The sequence below is a fragment of the Micromys minutus genome, assembly GCF_963924665.1.
Source record: "Micromys minutus genome assembly, chromosome: X".
NCBI classification, from domain to species: domain Eukaryota; kingdom Metazoa; phylum Chordata; class Mammalia; order Rodentia; family Muridae; genus Micromys; species Micromys minutus.
Genome location: NC_137970.1, coordinates 37,452,819 through 37,472,575, shown reverse-complemented (window position 1 = coordinate 37,472,575; position 19,757 = coordinate 37,452,819).

Below are 19,757 nucleotides of genomic sequence, written 5' to 3'. Positions count from 1 at the left end.
AGTAAAGTAATTGGTTCTGCCTCCAATGCTTCCAGTAGTTTCTGCTCCAGGGAAGCAAATCATTGTATTTTTCTGAAAGTGCCTGGTTCTCCTGACTTCAGGGTAGCAGTTGGCCCTGTGACCTTGTTAACCAAAGTTCCCTGCTCACTCTCAAAAACAGAATCATCAACTTTCAATTTTACTGCCATATCACAAAAAATATAAAAGTGATGATTTCTATGATTTTTAGATATTGGAGCTAAAATTGGAAACCTTTTAACCAATTATATTTTGAAATAATGCTTAGCTTCATAGAAATTACAAATTAAAAAGGTAAAAGGGAGTCCCTAGGGTTTTTTTGGTCCAGTTTCTAAAGATATCAGTTTAATGGCTGGAGAGAAGGCCTACCCACCTGCGTATCTGTCCCATATAGAGACACCAAACACAGACAATATTTCTGATACCAAAAAGTGCTCGCTGACAGAAGCCTGATATAGCTGTCTCCTCAGAGGTTCTGCTAGATCATGACAGAAACAGAGGCAGATGCTCCTAGCCCACCATTGGACTCAGCATGAGGTCCTTACTGAAAGAATTAGAAAAAGAAGACTGAAGGAGCTGAAGGGGTTTGCAACAGCATAGGAAGAACAACAATATCAACCAATGAGATGCCCCAGAGCTCCCAGGGACTATACCATCTACCAATGAGTACACATGGAGAGACCCATGGCTCCAGCTACAAATGTAGCAGAGGGTGACCTTGTGGGACATCAATGGGAAGAGAGGTCTTTGGTCCTGTGAAGGCTCAATGCCCCAGTGTAGGACATGCCAGGGCAAGGAGGCAGGAGTGCATAGGTAAAGGAACACTCTCAAAGAAGCAGGGGGAGGGAGGATAGAATAGGGTGTTTCCTGAGAGGAAACCTGGAAAGGGGACAACATTTGAAATGTAAATAAATAAAATATCCAATGTAAAACAATAATACATACTGCTCCCACAGAGGACTGGAGTTTGGTTCTAAGAATCCATGTTAGTAGGTCCAAAATCCATGTAATTGCAGCTTTGGGATATCCAATGCTCTCTTCTGGCTTCTACAATTTATTGCACTAGTATACATATCCTCAAACTAAAACTAAAACGAAAGCTATAAGATAAGATTAGTGCTTACCTAACTTTAGAGAAGCTTCTTTTTGAATCATCATAGACATTTACATAGATAACTTCAGGAAACAAAAGGACCAGGGAGTCTATTTCAAAATTGTGTCTTTTATATATGGCTGGGAAGTAGCCCCAAACAAATCCCAATAATATGTGTCTAAACAAGACCCGAATTATAACAACATCAGTTGATATGCCAGCATAGGGAAAACTATAAAGTGGCCCCTCCCCTAGATGAGGAACTGCAGGCGGTTAACATCTGCTGGGAGAGCCAGAACTATTCTTACATAGGGATGATTTTACTTGCTTATCTATCACTGAGTGGTAAAAAACTTACAAAGAACACTGAATAAACTGATCAGGTTGCATTTATAAATACTTGTGCATATACTTACATACATGTGTATGTAACAATAACAAATAAAAAAGAAACTTAACTTAAAACGGAAAGAAATAGGAAAGATTTAAGGGAGGAAATTAGGATGTGGTGGGGAAAAGTGGAGAGGAAAAGTGATATAATACTACATCAATTAAAATATATTTAAAAATAAATTTATAAAACTACAATCTAGTCTATATTTACTCAGCTTTAATATGCAGTCTTTTGTTTTTGTTTGTTTTTATGGTGTAAATTCTGGTATTTTAATGGTATTAAAAAAACTATAGCGTTTTACAACCAAAATTAGAATTAGAGTACAGCTTTTTCCAATAAGTCCTCAAATGGCCTAGTTTTATACTCTCTGTAATTATACATTCATTTTAACTATCTGTGGAAGCCCCTTTACTGTATTATAATTTTAAGAAATTCATATAAGGAAATTAAAAGTAACCTTTAGAGATTGTTATTTTGCACTCAAAATATACTTAGATCATGTTCAATTTATTGTATAGTTATAGTTATTTTTGTGTTATCAGTTTATGTTATGTATATACAATGATTTATGTAGAGATTTATGAAAGTATATTTGAATTGACCCTAGTTTGTGTTGAACAAGTTCAAACAAAGGTTTGCATTTGTTCGGGTAAATTCTCTAAAGGTTCCTACTAGAATATATGATTAAATATATATTTAATTTGATAAAAAAATCTTCCAAGTTGCTTTACAGAAATATTAGGAAATTTTTTATTTAAATTAATTTTATTTCCTTGTAGTATAATGATGTTGAACATATTTTTAGTTGCCAATGCATATATTTTTTTGATGAAGTGGGTATGTTCAGATTATACATAGTTAGCTTCATAAAACTTTACTTTTTTGGTGTGATATTGAGCTTAGGAAAATTTTAAAATTAAAAGTCCTTTGCTAGTTATATGATTTGCAGATAATCTTTCCCACAGTTCAAAATCTTTTTATTTTCTATGTCTTTGACCATCAAGCATTATTAGCTTTAATAAAGTTAAATTGATCCACAATTCTTTTTATGGTTCATAATTTTTGGTTCAGGTTTAAAATACTCACTCACCTCAAGGTTACTATCAAGATCTTCAGTGAGATAGCCTTTTTATTTTCATAGTGGAGATTGAACCTAGGGCTTCTTGCAGACTAGGCAAGTGTTCCACCACTGAGCTATATCTTCAATCCTTCTCTTAAGCTATTTTTAAGCTTTTATGCTTTTATGCTTTATATTTAGTATTAGATCTAACTCTAATACCTAATAGAAGATACATTTAGGGAAAATTTAACCTCAAAAAATATCCTGTAGAAGTCATATTATTTTAACTTCATTCGTTAGAAAGACTACACTTTCTACTCAGTTTCTTTGAATACATTGTGTGTTATCTATATAATCTACTTTTAGTTCTTAGTTGTTTATATATTTTACACCTGTCAATTACATGTTCACTTGATTAAAGCTGGTTTATAATCTCAAGGAATACAATTCTTTTAATTTATTCCTTTCCAAAGTAGTTTTAGCTATTCTCATTGATTGGATTTTCTTCTATTGTTATTGAATTTCTCTTGTTTGTATCTATGAGGCATTCAACAGATATTATTATGGTAACTTTGCATATATATATATATATATATATATATATATATATATATATATAATTCTGAGAAAATGTTATCTTATTGATTATTTCAATCACAGTTTTATTATTTTGCTATATATCTTTTATTTTATCCGTTAGCATGTTATAGATCTGATGTACTGGACCAGCACACATTTTGTTCATTAAATTAAAACCTAAGTATTAATTTTTTTAGTGGCTTAAACATTTGTATATGTTAATAAGGTCACAAAATTAACTTTAGCTCAAGGTTTACAAACTTTTTTTCCAGAGACCCAGAGACACAGGCCTGGTGAGAAGGTGTTCCAACTAGCCAGGGGGCAGAAAGATCTCTGCTGAGCAGAGCATGGAAAGTGCTCCCCTGCCCTGCTTGATCCATGGACCAGGGACCCAGCATTGGGCCCTCTGTTCCCAGAAAAGGTGCTAGGACCATCCACGAGGAACAGCAGAGGTCCTAGGTCAGGGGCCAGATACAAGGGAAAGACAAGAGCCAATCACTGACAACAAGATGGCAAGAGGAAAACAAAAGAACATACCCAAGGAAAACAAAGACAACATGGTAACATTAGAACCCAGCTCTCCCATCACAGCAAAGAGTCGAATGCCAAACACTCCAGAAAAAGAAGAAGCAGACCCGAAAACCTTCCTCAAGATGATGATAGAGATCCTTAAGCAAGAATGGGAGGAAAAGCATAAAGAATTAGAAGCTATAAAATTAGAAACAAGAAAAAAACACTCTAAGTACTCAAAGAACTAGAAGAAAACAGAACCAAAGAGATGAAGGAATGGAATAAGGAATTAAAAAAAGGAAATAGACACAATAAAGAAAACACTAAAAGAGACAACCCTAGAGGTAGAAATCCTAAAAAAGAAATCAGGAGTCACATATGCAAGCATTACCAGCAGACTACAAGAGAAGGAAGAGAGAATCTCGGAGGCTGAAGACAACATTGAAAACATAGACAAAACAGAGAAATGCAAAAATCAAAAAGCACGTAACCAAAAATATCCAGGAGATCCAAGATATAAGGAGAAGAACAAACCTAAGGATAATAGGAAGAGAACAGGGCAAGAATATCAATTAAGAGGAACAGTGAATATATTCAAAAAATTGTAAAAGAAAACTTCCCTACCCTTAAGAATGAGATGACCAGGAGCATAAAAGAAGACTACAGAACTCCAAATAGGTTGGATCAGAAATGTAATTCCTTCTGAAACATAATAGTCAAAACACCAAGTGCCCAAAGCAAAGATAGAATACTATAAGCATTAAGAGAAAAAGGCCATGTAACATATAAAGGCAGACCATTCAGAATCACACCCGATTTCTCAACAGAGACTATGAAAACTAGAAGAGCCAGGACAGACATCATGCAGACCCTAAGAGAGAACAAGTGCCAGCCCAAGCTGCTATACCCAGCAAAACTATCAATCACCATAGATGGAGAGATGAAGATATTTCAAGACAAAACTAAATTTACACAATATCTGATCACAACCCCAGCACTACAACAAATTATAGATGGAAAACCCAATACAATGAGGGGAACTACATCCTAGTAAAAACAAGAAAACTCCTAAACAAGAAAACCAAAAGAAGAAAGACATACAGGCCCAATTAAACCTACAAAAGCAATAATAGCAGGAAAGAGCAACCACTATTCCTTGATATCTATTACCATAAATGGACTCAGCTCCCCAATAAAAAGATATAGGCTATCAGACTGGATACATAAAAAAACCCAGCATTTTGCTGCATACAGGAAACTCATCTCAGAGACAAAGAGAGACACTATCTCAGAGTAAAAGGTTGGGAAAAAAACTTCAAAGCATATGGCCACAAGAAGCAAGCTGGGGTGGCTATTCTAATATTGAATGAAGTAAATTTTCAACCACAAGTTATTAAAAAAGATAAGGAAGGACACTTTTTACTCATTATAGGGGAAATCTGTCAGGAGGAACTCTCAATCATTAGCATATATGCTCCAAATACAAAAGCACCCATATGCATAAAAGAAACCCTATTAAAGCTCAAAAAATACATATCACCCCACACAATAATAGTAGGAGACTTTAATACCCCACTCTCACCAATGGACAGCTCATGGGAACAGAAACTGAACAAGGACACTGTAAAACTAGCAGAGATGTTGAACAAACTGGAATTAATAGATATATACAGAACATATCATCCTAAAGTAAAAGAATGCACCTTCTTCTCACCACCCCATGACACATTCTCGGAAATTGGCCGCATAATTGGACACAAAACCAGCCTCAATCGATATAAGAAGATTGAAATACTCCCATGCATCCTCTCAGATCACCATGGTCTACAGCTGGTCTTTAACAACAACAACAACAACAACAAAAAGCCCACATACACATGGAAACTAAACAATGCTCTGTCAAAGGATAGCAGGGTCAAAGAAGAAATAAAGAAAGAAATTAAGGGTTTTCTAGAATACAATGAAAACAAAAACACAACATTCCCAAACCTATGGGACACAATGAAAGCAGTACAGAGAGGAAAACTCATAGCCCTAAGTGCTTCCAAAAAGAAACTGGAGAGGGCTTACATCAGCAACCTGACAGCACAGCTAAAAGCCCTAGAACAAAAGGAAGTAGATATACACAAGAAGAGTAGACGGCAAGAAATAATCAAAATTAGGGCAGAAATAGACCAAATAGAAACAAAAAGAACCATTGAAAAAATCAACAAAACCAAGAGTTGGTTCTTTGAGAAAATCAACAAGATTGATAAACACATAGCCAGACTAACTAGAGGGCAAAGATAGAGTATAAAAATTAACAAAATCAGAAAGGAAAGTGGAGACATAACAACTGAAACTGAGGAAATTCAAGAAATCATCCGATCCTACTACAAAAACTTATACTCCACAAAATTGGAAAATCTAGAGAAAATGGACGAATTCCTAGACAGATACAAGATCCCAAAGTTAAAACAGGACCAAGTAAACAATCTAAATAACCCTATAACACCTAAAGAAATAGATGAAGTCATCAAAAGCCTCCCAACCAAAAAAAGCCCAGGTCCAGATGGGTTCAGTGCAGAATTTTATCAGACATTTATTTGGGATATAACACCAATACTCTCCAAACTATTCCAAAAGATTGAATCAGGCTACAATAACCCTCGTACCTAAACCACACAAAGTCCCTACAAGGAAAGAGAACTTCAGACCAATCTCACTCATGAACATTGATGCAAATATACTCAACAAAATCCTTGCAAAACGAATCCAAGAACACATCAAAATGATCATTCATTATGACCAAGTAGGCTTCATCTCTGGGATGCAGGGATGGTTTAACATAAGGAAATCGATCCATATAATCCACCATATAAACAAACTCAAGGAACAAAATCACATGGTCATCTCACTAGATGCTGAGAAAGCATTTGACAAAATTCAACACCCCTGTATGTTAAAAGTCCTGGAAAGAACAGGAATCCAAGGTCCATAGTTAAGCATAATAAAATCATTATACAGCAAACGAAGAGCCAACATCAAAATTAATGGTGGGAAACTTGAAGCAATCCCACGAAAATCAGGGACTCAACAGGGCTGCCCACTCTCTCCCTACCTATTCAACATAGTACTGGAAGTCCTGGCTGGAGCAATTAGACAGCAAAAGTAGATGAAGGGGATACAAATTGGAAAGGAAGAGATAAAAAACATCACTCTTTGCCGATGACCTGATAGTGTACTTAAGTGACCCAAAAAAATTCTACCAGAGAACTCCTTCAGCTGATAAACAAGTTCAGCAAAGTGGCTGGATACAAAATTAATTCAAACAAATCGGTAGCCTTCCTATACTCAAAGGACAAACATGTGGAGAAAGAAATTAGGGAAAAGGTACCCTTCACAATCATCACAAAAACTATGGGATACCTTGGTGTGACTCTAACTAAGCAAGTGAAAGACCTGTATGACAAGAACTTCAAACCTCTAAAGAAGGAAATTGAGGAGGATCTCAGAAAGTGGAAACATCTATCATGCTAATGGATTGGAAAGATCAACATTTTAAAAATGGCCATCCTACCAAAAGCAATCTACAGATTCAATGCAATCCCAATCAAAATTCCAACACAGTTCTTCATGGAATTGGAAAGATCAATGTGCAATTTTATATGGAACAACAAAAGACCTAGAATAGCGAAATCCATCCTCAACAACAAGAAAACATCTGCGGGAATCACTATCCCTGACCTCAAGCTATATTACAAGGCAATTGTGCTGAAAACTGCATGGTACTGGTACAGAAATAGGCATGTGCATTAATGAAATAGAATAGAAGATTTAGAAATGAACCCTAATGTATATGGTCACCTGATTTTTGACAAAGGAGCCTTAAACATTTATTGGAAAAAGGACAGCCTATTCAACAACTGGTGCTGGTCCAACTGGCACTCAACATGCAAAAGAATGAAAATAGACTCTTTCTTATCTCCTTGTAGAAAGCTCAAGTGTAATTGGATCAAAGATCTCCACATTAAACCAGATACACTGAAACTATTAGATGAGAAAGTAGGGAAAACCTTAGAACATATATGCACAGGAGAAATTTTCCTGAACAAAACACCAATGGCTCAAGCTCTAAGGTCAAAGATTAACAAATGAGACTTAATGAGATTGCAAAGTTTCTGTAAGGCTAAGTACATTGTCAAGAAAACCATAGGGCGGCCAACAGAATGGGAAAAGATCTTTACCAACTCCATATCAGATAGATGCCTAATATCTAAGGTGTACAAAGAACTCAAAATGCTAGAAACCAGAGAATCAAATAACCCTATTAAAAAATGGGGTACAGAGCTAAACCAAATGTTCTCAGTTGAGGAATATCGAATGGCTGAGAAATATCTGAGGAAGTGCTCGACATCCTTAGCCATCAGAGAAATGCAAATCATAACAACCCTGAGATTCCACCTCACACCAGTCAGATTGGCCAAGATCCAAAACTCAGATGACAACAGGTGCTGGCGAGGTTGCAGAGAAAGAGGAACACTTCTCCACTCTTGTTGGGGTTGCAAACTAATACAACCACTCTGGAAATCAGTCTGGCGATACCTCAGAAAATTGGATATAGTACTACCTGAAAACCCAGCTATTCCACTTCTGGGCATATACCCCAGAGACATCTTAGTACACAACAAAGATATATATGCACCACAATGTTCATAGCAGCTCTATTTATAATAGCAGAAGCTGGAAAGAACCCAGATGTCCTTCAGAAGATGAATGGATACAGAAATTGTGGTACATTTACACAATGGAATACTACTCAGCCACCAGAAACAATGACTTAACCAAATTCTTAAGAAAATGGCAGCATCTAGAGAATAACATCCTGAGTGAGATAACCCAGCCACAAAAGAACAGACATAATAGGCAGTCACTGATATTGGGATGCTAAACCCAGAGGCTGACACTCCCCCAGAAACAACTCACAGACTGTATGAAGTCCAAGAAATAAAGAGAACAAAACAAAACAAAAAAAATCTTTACACAACAAGAAAACTTTGACTATTTCCATGTTACTTTTTTTACATGTACTTTATTCTCATTGTAACTATTAAGTTTTCAATGCATACTATGAATCCTTTAAAAAAATTAAGTACTGACTATAAAATATATTCATATAGTTTTATTTAAAAATTATTTTAAAATCTGAAAAAAAGTCCTGACAAAAATGTATTGTATAATTTTATGCAAAAATGCTTAAAATCTGTACATTTATCTTTGTTTTGTAAAATAAAGTTGTTAAAAAAAGAATTGATAAATTGAACCTCATGACACTTGAAAACTTCTCTAATGTAATGGGCATAGTTAATGGGACAAATAGGCAACCCAGAGATTTTGAAAAAATACCGTCACTATACCCACATCTGATAGATGGCTAATATCCAATATACATAAAGAATTCAAAATTTTATTTCACCAAAAAAAAAAACCAAAACCCAAACAACCCAATAAAAATGAATATAGAATAAAGCAATAATTCACAACAGAGAAATCTCAAATTGCTGAAAAGCACCTAAAGAAATGTTCAAAGTTCTTAATGATTAGAGAAATGCAAATCAAAATAACCCTGAGATTCTACTTTTGACCTGTCAGAATGGCTAAGATCAAAAACCTCAGGTGACAGCACATGTTGGCAAGGATGTGGATAAAGAACATTGCTCCATTGCTTATGAGATTGGAAACTGGTACAATCCCTGAGGAAATCAAGCTGGTGATTCCTCACACAATTGGAAATAGATCTACCTGAAGGTCCAGCTCTACCACTCTTGGGCATATACACAAAAGATGTCCCACCATGCCAGAAGGGAAGGTGTTCCACTGAGTTCATAGTAATCTTGTTTGTGATAGCCAGTAGGTGGAAAAAAACCCAGATGTCCCACAACAGTAGAATGGCTAGAGAATTTACACAGTGAAATAGTATAAAGCTATTAAAAACAAAGACATCCTGAGATTTGAAGGTAAATTAATGGAACTAGCAAATATCGTCCTGAATGAGCTAACTCAAATTCAAAATACATGCACAGTATGTACTCAGCAATAAGTGGATATTAGCAAAATAAACACATACTACTCAATATATAATGTATAGAACACAAAGAGGTTGAGAAGCAGAATTGACCAGGTGAGGATGCCTCCGTCCTAATTGGGAGGGAGAAGAAAGCAATCACAGGAGGAAGGAGAAAGGGAGGAACCTGATTGCCAAAGGGGATAAGCAATTTGGCCTGGTATTGGGTTATAGGAACAGTATTGAAGCCCGGAGGGCCAGCAGAATGAATAGAAACAGGCAACCTTGAGAGGAAGGAGGCGGTAGGGACCCTCTTCAATGTACCAGCGACCTGGGAGATGAATGACTCTCAGAACTCAAAGTGCAGAATATTAGATGAAGGGGTATTCAGTAGGGAGAGGGAACTTTTAGAGCCCACCTCCATCAGAAAGACAGCATCAAATGAGTGATGGGGTTGCTATCCTACAGTCAAAACTTTTACCCATAATTGTTCCTGTCTGAAAGAAATGCAGGGATGGAAATGGAGAAGAACCCAAAGAAAGGAAGATCAAGGGAGAGACCCCAAATGGCATCCAGCTCAAAGGGAAGCCCCAAGGCCTGACACTATTACTAAATTTATGAATTACTCACAAAAAGTGATCTACCATGATCACCCTTCAAAAGAACCAACAAGCTGCTGAAAGAGTCAGAAGCAGATATTTACATCCAACCAAAGGGCAGAAGCTGCTTACCCCTGTGGTTAAATTAGAGAAAAGCTTGACTAAGCTGAGGAAGAGGTCAACCATGTATGAGGACCAGCAGTCTTAACTAACCTGGACCTCCAAGATTTCTCAGACACTTGGCCATCAATGCGACAGCATACACCAGCTGATACGAGGCCTCAAACACACATACAGCAGAGGACTGCCAGGTCTGGACGCATTCAGAGAAGATGCACCTAACCCTCAAGAAACTGGAGACCCCAAGGGATGGGAAGGTTGGGTTGGGTGGGAACATCCTTGTCGAGATGGCAGGGGAGAGGATGTATGGGATGTGAAACAGTTAATGGGTTGCCAGGACAGGGATAAAATCTGGGCTGTAAAAAATGATTAAGTATAAGTAAAAAGCAACCTGTTCTGAAATCTGCATTTCCATACTGGGAGTGCCATCAGATGTAGTTTTCTTTTGTTTTTGTTTTTTTTTTTTTTTTTTTCCTTTTTGATTTCATATGTTTTTTTTTTTTTTTTTTTTTTTTTTCTCTGATGCTTGAAATCAAATACAGCGTTTCCTCTTGCGTTACTTTTGTTTGATTTAGGGCATAGACACACTATAGTTTTTCATTCTTTCATCTACGTACCATAATGTTCAAAGTGATATACTGTAGGAAGAATATTATGCAGACAGGTGTTTACCCAGGTATATAATCATTTAAATACTTGTCAATGTAATGAGTGATAGTGCTGTAGTTTTTAAGGATTTATTTTTATTTTAGAATTATGTCTATGTTTCAGTGTGTGAATATGTAGGAAATGTGCACCTTAGTGCATGTACCATTGAGTTTCAGAGGAAGGCCCTGCATCTTTTGTAACCAGACTCAGAGGGAGTTGTGAGCCATATTATGTAGGAACTAAGGTATGGAAAAGTCCTATTGCAAGAACAGTGTACAGTCTGGCCCACTGACTCATATCTCAACCCATGCTTTATGTTGTTTCCAAAAAGATTAATATATTTTAATATATAATGTCTGTGTAAGGAAATGTGTGTGTTGAAATGCACATATGTGTATGTGTGTTTGTATGTGTACAGGAATATAGAGGCCAGAATAGTACATGCCCTATTATTCTTAATCAATTTCCCTCTTTTTATTTGAAGCAAAGGTCTCTCCTTGAACTTTGACTTTCCTTCTTTTCATCAAGGCTAGAGACCTGAACAGCCCAGCAATAATCTTCTCCATCATTCCTCAGAGCTAAGCTCCAGGTTTGTATGGGGAATAATGTCTTGATATGTAGGTTCTGAACTCAATGACCTAAAGCTAGTATGAGTGCAGTGGAAACTGTTAACTAAATGTGTCTCTCTTGCCCTATTGTGTGGTTTAATTATTGTTTCGTTTATCTCCTTTTTTTTTTTCTTTGTTTTATTTTTCTGTTTTCCTTTTTTTCTTTTGGTGAGTTAGTTGAACTTCACAAATAAAATAGGTTTGATATAAATATTAAATTAATGAAAATAGTACTTTATAAAATTTTAATGTGTAACTAAAAGATTATAACATGTATATATAATTCATCACAGTCTGACATTATAAATATTTCAAGGCTTCATTTTGAGTGTAGAAATTTCACTATCTTACTAGGTTCTTTGATATTCCTACTGTATAATTCAATTGTTTTGAACATTAGCACTATATCCATTACAAACCTCATCAGATAATATAATCTGATAACATTGATTACATTATTTAATCATAATAAAGTTCACATAATATGTAAGTGATCTTCAAAATTATTACTCTATCACAATCTTGCATAGCCATCATCTTCTTTATAAAAAGTCCTCACTAAAGCAGAAACCTTGTTCTTTATTAAAAGAGTTTATTACAAAACTAGGACATTATTTTTTCATCATCCATATGATTCAAATATGTCTTTACATTATACAGCTATTTTTTTCAGAATTACTTTTTTGACTTATTCTTTGAAAATTTAGATTTTTTAATAATCATTTAAATAATCATTTTAATAATCATTTAATAATCATTATTTTCACCCTTCCACCCTTTCTTCTCCTTCTTACCCCTAGATTATTTTCTGATGAATGAGTTGTTATCAGGATGTTTGTGAAGTATAATAAAATTTTCTATGATTAACTGTACTTTGATGGCAAATCTGAAACTTTATGCAAGACATCATTCTACTCTCCTTAAAATATTTAGGAAAAGTCAAATTTTTAGTCCAGTTTCACAAAGTAGTTATAAGAAAACAAACTGCTTTTTCATAGAAACTATTCTATACTCTATTAACAGATAAATTATTCAATTTACTTCAAAACATATTGATCTTGGGACAAAAACAAAATACTTCCTCAAAATAATAATAATAATAATAATAATAATAATAATAACAATAACATGCCTTCTGAGTTGGATAGATGGTTGAGTGGTTAAGAACAGTGTACCCTTCTTGTAGGGTCCTGGAATTGTTTCCCAACAACATTATTAGTTGGCTCAAAACTGCCTCTAACTCCGGTTCTAGAGGATCCTATTCCCTCTGGCCTCTGAGGGTAAATACATAATTATAGTGCACATAATTTCATATAGACACATGCATAAGATAAATAGATTCTTAAAAACAATTATTCCTGGAGCCAAGTTTATTTGTGTGTAGAGACAAGCATTATGAATCAATTTGTATTAATCAGTGAATTAATTTATAAGTAGATAATGAATCACAAAGATATTATAACTTAAAAATGACAGAATTTCCATACATTGTTAAATTAGAAAAGAAAAGACATTTGGCCATATATATGCATTAAAAGACTTTGGTAAAATATTTAACAACTGTTTAAGATAAAAAAAAAAAAAAAAAAAAAAAAAAAAAACAACTCTTAGCAAAATTGAATTAGAAGAGAATTTTCTCTAAAAAAATCTCTCTTCTATTAAAAATGGATTCTTTTTTATGCAATATATCATGATTATCATTCCCCTTACATCTACTCCTCCAAGTTCCTCTACACTTCCCTGCCCATCGAGATCCACTCCTCTTGTGATCCTGGCAGAGTCCTTATTTGTATCCAGTCCTGGACTCTGATCCATGGATTTCAATTGGAAAACATCTCAGAAGTCTTTTGGAGTTTAAGTAACCAAGATGAAGATCTCCTCAACCCTCTCCACTTCACCTCGGGCATGTGGTTAGCCCCCAACCCCATGCAAGACGATATCCAGCTAAAATATTCAGAGCACTACCAAAAGTATCTCTCATGCATTTATAACTGAAAATCCCCAAGGTAATACTGACATTCACCTATTTGATTAGAATTTTCTTCAGAGGAAAAGGTGGCAGTGATATTTAAAATTTAACATGATGACATTTCAAACTTTGCCCCATGCTCTCTGTTATGTGGAAACAAAACCCTACGTTGTTCCTTTCCCAACCCCAATGCTACAAGATTCCAGTTATGGCAGTTAAACCGAACTTACTCTCACTTTTTCTAAGTACTAAGGAGTAAATGAAGACTTTGATCTAAGTTTGGTAGGCTCAGTTCAGGAAAAAAAAATGGTTCTTGGTTTATGACAAATAAAGAATAAGATATGGAGTGAAAGTTGAGGGAATGATCAACATCACAAGAAAGGGTAGAAACATACCCTTGCCCTTGTTGTCTACCATGGGAGGCCCTTGGGTGGGGCTGTTGGGAAGTGAGGCTTCATATATTAGGGGTATTATGCTGCAGTTTATCGTTTAGCTTCTATTGGCTTCTCTTGGAAACCCAAGAAGGGGTAGTTGGCTAGGGCCCTACCTCATATTTGGCTTAGTCACTGATACAGCTTCAGAGGAGCTGGTGTCGTAATACTCTGAAATATAAATTTAGATGTGCCATGAAGATTTGAAAGGCAAAGTCAGATGATCATTCTAGACAAGTCTATCAGGCCTCAGTATAAAGAATAGTCCCTCTTTAATTTCCTTTAATGAGTTCTAGGTCTACCAGGCCTCAATCTAAGCAACTCTCTCTCTAATTTTCTTTAATGAGTTCTCTGTGGGGCAGATAAACTTGGTAAAGGGCTATAGGTATTTAAAGCATTGTTCTCACAGAAGGTTGTACAGGCAAGCTTAGTTTAAAGTCCAAATTTCACTTACTTTTCTACAGACAAACATACCTTCTCACTCTTTCATCCTTAGGTGCCTGAATCATATGCTTTATGATTTGTAACCAGAATCATCATGTCTCTTGGTCATAATAGTAAGCTCTGGTACCTTGAGAAATTCCTTAAGGCTTGAAGTGAAACCCACTCTATGCAGGATGCTCAGGCCACTGCAGCAGGAGAGAGAGAGGAGACTCCTTACTTATCTCCCATTTGTAGTATTGATATTCAGTGCCCTTCTGTTTTAGAATCACTTGGCAAATCTAAGAAGTCTCAACAGCCCACCAATGTTTCTGTAAGTTGTTAGTGTATAAAATTTGATGAAGATGCCAAGAACCAAGATGATGAGAGACCAAGCAATTCCTGGGCACTCTCCCCAACTAGAAATTTATCTTCAATTACATAGAAGCTTCATTCATACAGTCCATTCTGCAAAAAATTTAGCATAAGGGAGCCAATAACAAAGAAAGACATACTAAAGCATGCCATTACACATAACAAGGAAGAGTTCCCTGAGTCACTTAAGAAAGCCTCTGAACTTCTGATTTTGGATTTTGTCACTGATATTAAGGAAATTGACCCATACAGAGATATGCCCTTGTCAGCATACTCAGTACTAATGGTGATGAAATTCTGCATGGTGAGACAATCCAGCTCAGGAGTAGCCTCTTGATGATGATGCTGTGTCTGATTTCTATGACTGGCAACTCTGTTAATGATCACTATATCTGGAAAATATTTAGTGTTATGGGGGTATATGCTGGAACTAATCACAGCATCTATAGTAATGTTAAAAAGCTCATCACTAAAGATTTTGTGGGTGATATATATCTAGAGTATCGGCAGTTACCCATCAAAGGTTCTCCATGTCATCAATTCTTGTGGTGTCCTCAAGCTCAATGTGAAACCAGCAAAATGAGAGTTCTTGAGATTATGGCCAAGGTTCATAACACTGTTACCAGTGCCTTTTCATAATTGTATCAAGAAGCTTTGAGAGCTGAAGAAGAAAGAATGCAAGGCAAATTTGTAGCTATAATTCTTGGTTTGATGGCCAGTGAACCACCCAATGGCAATTCCAGCAACTCCTTCAATCTGCACTAAAGTCTAAAACTTCTTCTTTATGTCACTCTTGAATAGAACATTCAACCAATTAGTGGGCACCTGATCCAGTGCTGGAAAGAAAATAGTACATCTCATATTACTATTCTTAGTCTACATGAGTAATTTTAGATTTATTTTTGAAAGTTTTCAAACTATTTCTTATAGAAAAGCTGATAAAGCTTCACCACCTAAGTGTGGAAGTGATATGGTTACAGTCAATATAGTACATGATGCTTAAGTGTTAAGAGTTTCAGTATTGAAAACAGACTATTTATTTGAATTAAATAAAACATGATAATGGAATAAGCATTATCTTAGAACATGAAAATGCAATTAAATGATTTACAACAGAAAACAGAGAAAACTATTGTATGGATAATACATTCTCAACATTTCTGATTTGTTCTAGTTCTACAAAATAAAATAAATTAATTTTATGTATTTTTATGTTTCATTTATTCACCAATGTATGGACAAAATTAACTTACTCATTTTTATTTTACAATCATTTTTATTTCACAAACAATTGCGAAGTATTTGCTCTTTGTAAATAGGTATGATTTTCAGGGAAGAAAAAGAAGAGGAAGAGGAAGAGGAGGAAGAGGATGAAGAAGAGGAGGAAGAGGAAGAGGAAGAAGAGGAACAATAGGAAGAAGAGAAAGAGGATAAAGAGGAAGAGAAATAGGAAGAAGAGGAACAATAGGAAGAAGAGGAAGAGGAGAAAGAGGAAGAAAAAGAGGAAGAAGAGGAAGAGGGAAAAGAGAAAGAGGAAGAGGAAGTAGAGAAAGAGGAAGAGGAAGAAGATAATGAGGAAGAAGAGGAGGAGGAAGAGAAAGAAAAATGAAGAAGAAAATGGCAAGATATTAATTTATTAATTTTTAGAGTCAAGGAGCAAATATTACCTAAGATGGTAGACTATCCTCTAACACATAAAATACAAATGTAAAGGAAGGCATGGGGTTGTTGTCAGAAGGGTGGTTCCTTTTAAGAGGAGGCATATGAAAAATAAGGCAATTTGTGACCCAGGAAAACCTCAAGCCTATCTTAAATGTAAGGTAGTTCTCAGTTTAGCTGGGTTTTGGATAAGGAGAGGTTGTGAAAGTGATAAGCAGGGCCTGGCCTTAAATATTATGTGTCATAGTGGTAAAAAGCTAAACCTCTAATAGAAAATGACTCTCGGCAGTTAGTTTTGAATCATATACCAACCATGAAGAGTCTCCACCAGAGGTGGTAATTGAATGTGTTTCCAGATTCCAGTGTAGATGAACACAGAGAACAAAAATTGCATATTTATTTATTTATTGTATATTTATCTCCTTATATATTTGTAGTTTATTTATGTTCTATATAATTCCTGTTGCCTCTAGATCCCTGAATGGAGTGTCAGAACCCTGACCTGTAGAGAATTACAAGGTTTATGACTTTAACATAGGTGCTGGGAACAAGATGTCAGCAAGAGGAATAAGTACTCTTAATCACATAGCGTCATCTCTAATCACAAGAACAGATATATTTAGACACATTGTCTCTGTGATATTTTTAAGAAATGAAATCATATTCATCTAATGACTCACTGTACCAGTGTTCTTCTCTCTGTATTAAAGGAGCCAGAATCCAATCTAGTAGAAGGACATTCTAATTAAATTATCTACAGTATAATTTGGTGAACTCCCAAGATGTTCTTAGCATATGAGTTAGATGAGTGAAAATAAAAAAGTTTTAATTATTGGAAGGGAAGAAGAGAGGTAAGAAATTGGGTTTGGTCATATAGTCTAGGAGCATTGAGCTGCATCCAGAATGAGAAGATTCTTCCTCTAGAGAACATTGGCTGCCAACTTGACAGTATAGAATGATTTGAGAAATATTTTTCCTAGATTAAATTTGCCTGTGTATGTTTGTGTGGAGGAGGGGGCACATCTTGATTCCTACTTGTGTGTGTGTGTGTGTGTGTGTGTGTGTGTGTGTGTGTGTGTGTGTGTATGTGTTTGTGTATATATGTGTTAATGTATGTGTGGGTGTGTATGTATGTGTTAAACTTAACTAGTCTCTTCTTAATGGTAACATACATTATTTTCTATCTTTTTATATGGTTAGTTGAATTAATATCAAAATTGTTCAACATGAATTTCTGAGAAAATGTGAATTTTTACAGGAAAGGAATAACAAACACAAATTGAATTAAAAGAGAAGAATGTGACTAATTAATGTGAGATAGTTTTTTTCTAATAAAGTTGTACTTAGGTATGCAAATTTATATTTTTACATATTAATTTCAGTGAATAATATTTGCACAGTGTTATTTTGTTTTGTCAACTTTTTAAAATTTGGTCAAACTGTTGGTTTAAGTTTATTGTCTTGCTATTATTTTAACTTCTATATTTTATAAGTAGAGTAAGCATAACATTAAGTTATTATCTCTTTCATAGAAAGTGGACCATTTGTAGACATATCTTGATTACCCAGATTTCTTTTGACATGCTTTAAGACAATTAAATGACAATAACATACATTATCTATTTGACAAGAATGGGAATCAATTCTTATAGGTTAGATGCCCTTTGATAATTTGCAGTATCTAGAGGCTGTGAATTTAGGGAACTTTGGTGGATCTAAAGAAAAAGTAACAAGACCAGAGAATAGAGGAAGTACTTAAGCCAGTGTGAAGTCATTTGATTTTAGACATGTCTTTCTTTTCTTAATTTATCTTATGTATGAGTGCTCTGTGTGCATGTACACCTCTATGCCAGAAAAGGGCATCACATCTCATTACAGATGGTTGTGAGCCACCATGTGGTTGCTGGGACTTGAACTCAGGACCTTTGGAAGAGTAGCCAGTACTCTTTAACTGTTGAGCCATCTCTTAGTCCCATCATTTGATTTAAAAATATCTCTTAGCTAGTAAAGAAGTTCAAAGTGAATTTTTCTTACCAGTCACAAGATGTTGTCACACCTTTTGTCTTTTCCTTTCTACAAGAAAAATTTCCATCATTGTTTTCTCGTTTTTATGTGAAAGCTTTGTTTCTAACTATGTTTTTTATTATTTTTCTGAGTCAGGGATTCACTCTATCTTATGGTGACCTAAAAATTACTCTGTAGCTCAGGCTTGTCTTAAACAAATATTATACCATTTACTTGAAATCTGGGATGACAGTCATAATACACCATGTCTGAACATATTATTAGCTACCTGTGGAGCAAATTTCAAAATGACTGCAACATATTTAAAGGTTTATTTACTTTTGTGCATATATGTTTGGCCCAACTGTATATATACCAACACCCAAATGTGTGATGTTTGCAGATGTCAGAAATGGGCTTTCCATCCCCTGGAAGTGGAATTATGAATGATTGTGAATGACTATGTGAGGTTCAGAATTGAATCTGGTCTGCTTAAAAAGCAACAACAGTTTCTAATTGCTGGGGCATCTGTCCAGCCTCATGCAATGATTTTGTATTCATACAAATAAGATCATTTTAGTTGCTTTATATAAATTAAATTTTAGATCATTAGTGTTTTGAGTAATAATTATTCTCATTGATATGTACCATCCCCAGGCTAACTTACACACTTTAAAAATATTTATTACCTTTATTGAGTGACTAACAGCTACTATTTAGGAAATTATGTAGCTATAGTAAATAAAGTAACTATGATATACAATAAAGACTTCATGTGATGTCTTTTAGATATTGTTATGATTTTAAACTTCAATCTCCTGGTATGATTACATAATTTTGAGGTGCTCTTGCACCATTAATATCCATTCATTGTGAATTGTCTCTTCAGAACTTTTGATAATTTCTATACACAGCACTATAAAAAGAAAAAGAAAGAAAGAAAGGAAGGAAGGAAGAAAGTATTGGAGGGAAGGAAGGAATGAAGAGAGGAAGAGGAGCCAAGATCTTCTCTGTAAGAATCACTATAGTAATACTAGACAGTTAAGAAAATAATAGTAATTCAAACAAGACATGATGCTGTCAACCATAGACACCAACATTGGCCACTAAAATCGATAGTTTTAGAATAGAACATCACATTCTAACATTTTATCTGTTGCTTCTGTAGTAAACTTTTGTTGTCAAATCTTATTTTTTTTCATTCACATTTAGGTTGAGTTCATGAGG